General features: G+C 46.7%; 1 long non-coding RNA gene across 1 annotated transcript; it reads left to right on the forward strand.

The window, feature by feature from the left end:
- The first annotated feature begins 4,209 nt into the window (after positions 1-4,209).
- On the forward strand, positions 4,210-7,604 carry LOC123568063 (uncharacterized). Its single transcript, XR_006691291.2, has 3 exons — positions 4,210-4,406; positions 5,255-5,307; positions 7,204-7,604. It is a non-coding gene; the product is annotated as an uncharacterized lncRNA (long non-coding RNA).
- Positions 7,605-7,892: the final 288 nt, after the last annotated feature.

Genomic DNA, 7,892 nt, shown 5'->3' on the forward strand with positions numbered 1-7,892 from the left:
GGCATGAAATACAAATAAAGAACCTCCATTCCCTGTGACCGGCAGTCACTTCAAAAAGAAACCTCAAAGACAGACGCAATACCCAGGATGCCCACCCCAATGGCAGAAATTCAAAGCCAATTTAAATCCTTGATGGAACCCCACTTGAAAGTGGGGAGTCTAAGACAAATGCATGTAAATGAAAATTTCATCGTTAAGCATAGAACTAGTAATTTCCTGGAACTAAGTCAAGCAAGTGTCACAAAGGAGCACCCTAGAGAGATGATCAATGTGACTAGAATAACTGGAAAGGAAAGTTAAACAACATCTAGGGAAAGCCCGATATGGTCCAAGTAATGCCCCATGCTCTTCACCTGTGTGATTTCATTCATTCCTCCAAGTGTCCCTGTGATACATTCACAGTCACGGCCATTTTACAGATGCAAAAACCGAGGCTGGGGCAGATTCAGGAATTGCCTCATAAGTGACCGGACAGTCTTTTAAACCTGGGTCTGTCCTGTGTTTTCTGTGTAAGTTTGTGGAGTATGCTCACCTCCGCCATTCCTCAATCCCTACAAGCCTGCCATTCCTAACGGATTTTTTAAAGTTCTCTAAGAAGTCACTTGCCAGCAAACTGATAGAGCCCAGCCTGAGGCTGTGGTAAACACCAGCCCTCAGTGGGGGGGTGAAAGACTGAAATTTCAGGAAATCATGGAAATACTAGTAATTCGAGAGCATTGAGACTTATTGAAAGAGCAGGAAACAAAAAACAAAAAAAACTCCAAAACTTCATTCTATTATTGGAAACTTGAAGAGATGAAAATATGACCTTTTCTGCCTCTTTGCTTCTAAAATAGTGACAAATGTGTTTTATATTTTTACAAGCTATATTAACAGAAGTGACTCCAAATGTGTGTGGCCTCCCGGGAGCTCAGTGTTTCAATCTCTCTTTTTTTGGTCATTCTTTGGCAAGGAGAAAAGGGACTCTTTTCTAGCAGGCCAGTGTCTATATGGTTTTGATATGGCCCAAGCTCTGGCCAAACAAAGCCGTAACCCAGCCAGTCTCTCAAGCCATATCTCTCACCCAACTCAGAGGTGCCCCTTCCAACCTAACGGCTGAAGCCTGACAGATACTGAAGAGGATCTTCAGAGACCCCAGAGGTCGGTGCCATCCCTGGAAATGAGGAGAACAGAGTGCTGGAAAGAATCCTCCACTCTTACTTTTTTCCTCTGAGCCTTGATTTCCGTATCTGTGAAATGAGGAGACTCTGCCTACTTCCTGGAGATTTGTGAAGAACAAAGAACTTTTGCATGGTACCTGATGTAGTGGGCACTTAATAAAAGAAGCTGGACAGATGATCGCCTTTCTCCACAATCACCTCAAGGGAAATACTAAAGCAGAAAAGTCATTGTATGGGGGCAGCTTCAGGGCACATGAAGAAGGAGGCACTCTTCCCTTCTACTGACTTGAAGGCAACAACCACTGCCATATGACTGCATGTCCACGGGGCTGCAGGCAGCTTTGTCTTACTGGGTGGCAGCTACCCACATCCCACTGAGCCTCGGTGGGAAATAGCTACATGACCAAGGAGGAGCTTGATGGCAGGGACTCCTTTAAAAGCAGAAGCCTGGTCTACTTCAAGGAGCAAGTGGCCAGTGCCCAGGCAGCCCATGTCTGCATCCTCGGCTACTCTACAGCATGATTCATACAGCTATGGAGTATGCCCTATGCATAGGCCCTGAACCAAGGAAGCAAATGAGGGCCAAAGCCCAGCCCATCCTCCACGCAGCTAGCCAGACTCCCTGGCTAGAGGAAGGAGGTGCCTCTTTAATTTTTATAAACCACATAGGAACTAGTGGTGGTCAGGTGCTTCTTTGGAGTTTATAAGACTGTCTTTGAATCATAAAAAGAGTCCTTGCCTCCTTCCACCCCACCACATCAAGTCTCCTCTATTTGCTAGCCGACTTAAGCCACAGTCCCTGCCTCAAGGGGCCCAGAGTCTCATGGTGGGACAGACTTGGAAGTAAATGACTGCAGGACAGAATAACCCAGCTAGGACAAGTGCTCCTGGAGAGACAGAGGAGCAACTGCCCAGATCACAGGACCCATTAGGGGCAGGGCGCAAAGGAGAAAACTTCGTAAGGATAGGGAAGTGCAGCCAAATGAGAAGAGGGAATGAGAGACAGGGAGCAAGAAGAAAGGACATGCAGGGAAAGGAAGAAGACAATACAGGAATATTGCAAAAGATGAGATGGAAGTGAAAGAATGAAGAGGATCCCAGCCAGTATGAAGCAGCTTGTGAGTGTGTGTGTGCGCGCACGCGCGTGTGTGCACTTACATCAGACAGAGACATACAGGGGTGGGGTGCACTCTGCGCAAGGCATTGAGATGGTCACTTTATAAACCTTATCTCATTGAGTCCTTATAGCAATCTTGTGATCATTACTATTCCCATTTTACAGATAAGGAACTTAGAGAGATAGATGGAAGCCAAAAGACCCAGGTGATATATGATGGAAACCATGCTGCCCCCAGTGCACCACAGGAGACGCAGAGCTGTCCTTTGCTGCTGGTGAATCAGTCCCTCCAATGCCCCTCTTCGTCTTCCCCCTGTGTCGGGCTATTGGATCATTGCAGCACCCCCTGGGGCCCCAAAGCCCTAGCCTCGCCACCACAGCGAGGATTTCAAATGCCAGCTCTGACTGAGGCTAAGGTTGCTGGCATGAAATCAAGTCTGCCATTAGCACAATGTCCAGGGAACATTTGGGCAGCTCTCTGTCCTCTCAGCCCAGGTACATGGGGGTTATGTTAATTAAATAAATCTAATCATGGAAATGAACTGACCTAGGTGATGGGCATAGCACTCAGCTCCAAGTTACTGGTGATTGTCCGAAAATCCAATTAAGATAGAGCTGAGCCTACTGTGCTTCATACAGATAATTGAGGGCAAGGGTAGGGGCTAACGGGGAAGCTAAGAAAGGAAATCATGTCTTAATATCCATTAAATCAATCTCCCTCTTAAGCAGTGCCAGATAGAGTCCAGGAAGAAACTAGAAGAGAATTTAATGGAAACTAGGTACAAGCCTGCTTTAACATTTTCTTGAGATTCTGGCTGGGGGGCATGTGGCAGGCACAGGAGACAAGGACAGGCAAGCCTTGTGTCATTTAGGGAGCCATGGACTAGGACTGTGGAGGCCCAAGGTCAAGTCTGTTCTGGTCTCCATCACCAATCAAACACTTGATATTTGACACTGTCCTATCTGAGCCTTAATAAAATGCAGCACTAGACCTGGAGCAAAACCACCTGGTGGCTTTGAAGACCGTCAGCAGGAGAGGGGGAGAAAACGAACATACAGGAATTTGAGACAAATCTACCAACCTCATCACAGTGAACTTGTGTTTGTTCATTATGATACAGCACATAGAAAACGCGGGGTTGCTCAGGAGGGGGAAAGGATTTGTTTCTTTCCTTCGTCCATTTGAAATTTATTGAGCAACTATATGTTCCAGGCTACAGAAACAAATACTGCATGGCCCTCCACCCAGAGAGAATCTCTTATAGGCCATGGGAGGCTGAGAGGTGTCTGTTTTTCTTCCCAGTATATCCCCAACATTTAACAACAGGTTAATACTTAAACATAGTAGATGCTCAATAAATATGTGTTGATTAAATAAATAAACCAATTTTATTCAAGACAAGTACGTACATTTTCAACAAAGCATTCTAAAGCTATAAGGAAGAAAAAAGTGTCCTGGGAACTCAAATGTGGGGCCCTCACCCTACTAGGGAAGCAGAAGGAGGGAGCATCCCGTCCAAAGATTCCCAAAGGGCGCCGGACTGCGTGCAGCGGGTAGGGGGGTGGGTAGAAGTCTTCGGATAAAAGATGGGGAAAACAGACCGAAGCAGGTCTCGCTGGCCAGTGACATTCCGGGAGCATGGCCCATGGAAGGATCCAAGGCTGAGGGATCTGAGGTAGCCCTACAGGGAGATACTCTGCCAAAATCCAGCCACGAGAAGGAGGGAGGAGGCGGGGAACCAGTAAATCAGATTTGGTTTAGGCCGGAAGAACGGGCTGCGCCAACAACGAGAAAATAAAGTGGTGAGCAGGGGAGGTTGCAGCGCGGGATAGAAGGGCGAGGAACTTGAGAATCTACGGGCGCGGGAGACTGGCGGGGACGCAAGCCCGGAACTGGCAGAGGGGTGGACGGGCGCATGCGCGCGCGCAGCTGAAACTCCGGCTGATGAAACTGACAAAGGCGAGAGCGCGCAGCAGCCCCACTGCCGCGGTGTTCGCACCGCCGGTACATCCTGCCCTGCTAGGGGGCGGGATCGTGGAACGCCTCGCAGAACTGCACGCAAGCAAAAACAAAGCCATCTCTCCGAAGCAGAAATGGAACAGACGTGGCCGGGGAAAGCCAAATATTTGTGAGATGATGTGAACAAAGGGGAAAAGTCAATCTAGGAAAGTTTGAGTTTCTGGTTGGAGCCTTCAACGGCTCTGAACGGTGGGTACTTTAAGAGAACGTCCTTTGCCCCCGTTCTCCCTCTCTCCCCGAAGAAAAATAAATCCTTGGCAAAATGAGACTTGACGGCATGAAAAGAGGGTCTCCAGACTGTCCTAGCTGGCGCAGGCGGGGGCGGGGCCGAGGTGCCGCTTGGTGACACTGCAGCCTCGGCTCAACACTATCACCCAGAAAGGCCCGCCAATGCCTTCATGCAGGAACGTGGCTCTTAGCAGAGTCTGAACAGGCGCAGGGCCAAGGAAATCTTTGTTTTTGTTTTTTTCTCTAGCCCTTCCTGCCAATACACCAGGGATATAACTCCTTGGTGTTTCTGCCTTACAATTGCTCCTTATACCCCACCCTGATCCTTAGCACTGCAGCTCCCACCGCCACTGCCTGCTGTGAGTCACCTCCCCCTCTCCCTTTTTTAAACCAAACAGCAAGGTCATATTGCAGTTATCCATAAATGCAAAGCCAAGAAGCCACCAATACCTGTTTGAGAAGATGGCATTTTAATTAGCACACTCCAGCTGCCATAAACCCGGGCTCCTGCCCCACCTCTCCACCCACGCCCCACCGGCCCCCCCACCCCCAGCCCCCGCCGTGCCCTCTCTCAACCTCCCTGCTCACCCCCATCTATGTAAAAAAGCCATAAAGGCTCTCTCCAATCGCCTTCTCTGAGGGAGTTTTTGCAACCCCCACAACACAGGTTGATTGGAAAGGTCTCTCTCCTGGATAACAACAATTCAATGTGCCTTGACATTTTAATAGCCTGCCGTCCTGGTGAACACAATCGAGCAAGGCAGTGAAGCAAAAATCATTAGGTAAGCAAGATAATCTAAGCGGAATCTGCCGCCTGCAGGCTCACATCTGGGGGCAGGTTGCACAGCTGGGCCGTCCACAAAGCTGGGCTCCTCCTGTCCTGCAGCGCCTTTGTATAAGAGTACCAATATATACACTTGTTTAGCTAGAGACACACACTTGTGCACAGGTTTTTGGTAGATAAATACAGTCAAGCAAGTGTACAGACCACTGACGCCCCAACATGAAATAGCGTGAGAGTGCACAAATTTACCACGAATCAAAATATCCACTGTCCCACCAAAGCGCCACCAAGATAAACGTACTGCTCTAAGCGCAGGTTTGCTATATCAAAGAGAACAAGGCAAATATTTGTTAGGATTCCTAATGCCAACCATGTAAAGACTTTCCATGCACACACACACACACACACACACACACATATGCATTCATTTATGTAAATATTTTGAATATAATGCCATGGCTAGATATATAATTTAAGCATAATATATAACATAAAATATTTATACTTATGTTTGCAGGAAACTGCTATTAAAGCTTCACATCTAATAACTCATTTAATCCTCAGAACATAGGTACTGTTATTATCCCCACTTTACAGATGAGATAACTAAGGCACAAAAGTTTGAAGCAGCTGCCCAAAGTCATCTTCTAATAAGTGGTGGAGCCAGGATTTGAATCCAAGCAGTCTGGCTCTAGAGTCCAGTCTGTTACCCATTAAGTTATGCTGTTTCATAAAAAGTAAATCACACAAGTAGATATAAAATGTGTTGCAAGTCTTCACAAGGTCAGTGCATTCCATTATGAATGTATATGTTTATGTACATGCATAACACACACATGTTCGTGTGAACAGTCAAAAGGTGCAAGGAAGTATGTCTGACTTCTTTTTAACATAAACACCTGCCTGCACTTGTATATTCATGTATTGAGCATCTTGTGAGTCCCTAGGCCACATGCTAGGGTACTGAGGATACAATAATTAATTAGACACAATGGCCACCCTCAAGAACTCATCACCTATGGAGGAGTCAAACAAGCGAATAGATGCTTAACCTTGAGGGTGAGAGGTTAGAGGCTGACACAGAGCTGCAGAGACTAGGAGGGCCCCTTCCCCCATCCATCCCTACCCTCCTGACATATCTTGCACCAGAATCTTCCAGGGAAGCCACACACTTATTCCCATGAGGTTGTCATCACTCAGAATACGTTGAGGGTTCCATCTGGGAATTGCCCTCTAAACCATTTTATAAGCTGCCCAAGAAAATGATTGTTGTTATTTAATAATTACATATAATATGCACACTCACAGCCCTTTCTTAGGAAGGAGGCAGGAGTGACATCACAAAACCCAGGGACCAACAGATGACAGAAAATTCTCCTGTTGGAGTCCAACTCTCCCCAGCTGGTCCATGTCCCTCCCTCTCCTTCTGCACACAAGTCCCCCAGCATAGATCCCGTTCCCTGGATGCTGACTTGGCAAGCTATTCACTTTATGAATATGACCCTCAGAGGGGAGAGCCCCTCTCAGCAGCCCCCGAACTATGTTATCACCATTATTAAGGAGCTTAAAGAGGAGCTGGGAGGACGAGACACCGCTGGAATTGCAGCCTGATTGTGATTGATGTGTTCCTATTAGCGCCTCAGTGTTATCTCTCTGGATAGCAAGAACAGCCAGTGGCTTGTAACACAACAGATTACCTGAGTTCTCAGCCTTAGAAGGATGTTTAAATAAAATATAGTCCCTCTTAGCAAGAGGCTCATTTTCTCCACGAGGCTCCCAGACTATTTCATGTCAGCTCTGATTCGCTGCGACTCTCCTCAGTAAACATGTCTTATCATTAATAATTCTTTACAAGCACAATCTCCAAGAGTCCTCTCTCTCTCTCTTTCTCTAGGTGGCTGGACTCAGACACATCACGCTCCAGTTTGGGTTCCAAGGTGCTTCTCTCTGGATTTTCACCTGCCTTGCCAAAAATGATTGATTACGCTGGGCCAACTGGGTGTCCGGCAATACCCAACAAATGACTTTGGCCCCTAACAGCAGGCCTTGGCCAGATAGAAATCAATATTTCACCATTAAAATCTATCAAAGAAGAGTTAAGGCACCATCTGTCCCTGCCGCCTCTCTATGGTGTGTGAACATTAAATCCGACACTTGTACTACATGGGTAATCAATATATAGTGGTTCACAGATCATTTGTGGTCCCCTTTTAGCAGTGATGGATGTCTGGAATCGTTGTGATTCATTTTGTCAGACCATTAAACAAGATTCTGTCCAGTTCCTTCCTGATTTCATTTAGAGGATCATTCTTCACAGTTCATAAGAGGGAAACGGTTTTACCAATCTGCTTCTATTTCAATAAGTCACTTTATAGAGATTTTGTGTCCTCCAGACTGTAAAAATTCTGGAGAGAGAGTACAAACAGACCTCTAAAACTATTCACTGCATGACATATGCATAAAGTGTGAAGAGAGGAATGTAAATATGTTTACCTCTTTATCTGCAAATGTTGGTTTTAACCCCCTCCTAGCTGGAGAGCTGGCCATGGTACTCCAGGCATTGGCCTGCTATAGCAGGAGGCA

Source organism: Macaca fascicularis, chromosome 12 (assembly GCF_037993035.2).
Source record: "Macaca fascicularis isolate 582-1 chromosome 12, T2T-MFA8v1.1".
NCBI lineage: Eukaryota > Metazoa > Chordata > Mammalia > Primates > Cercopithecidae > Macaca > Macaca fascicularis.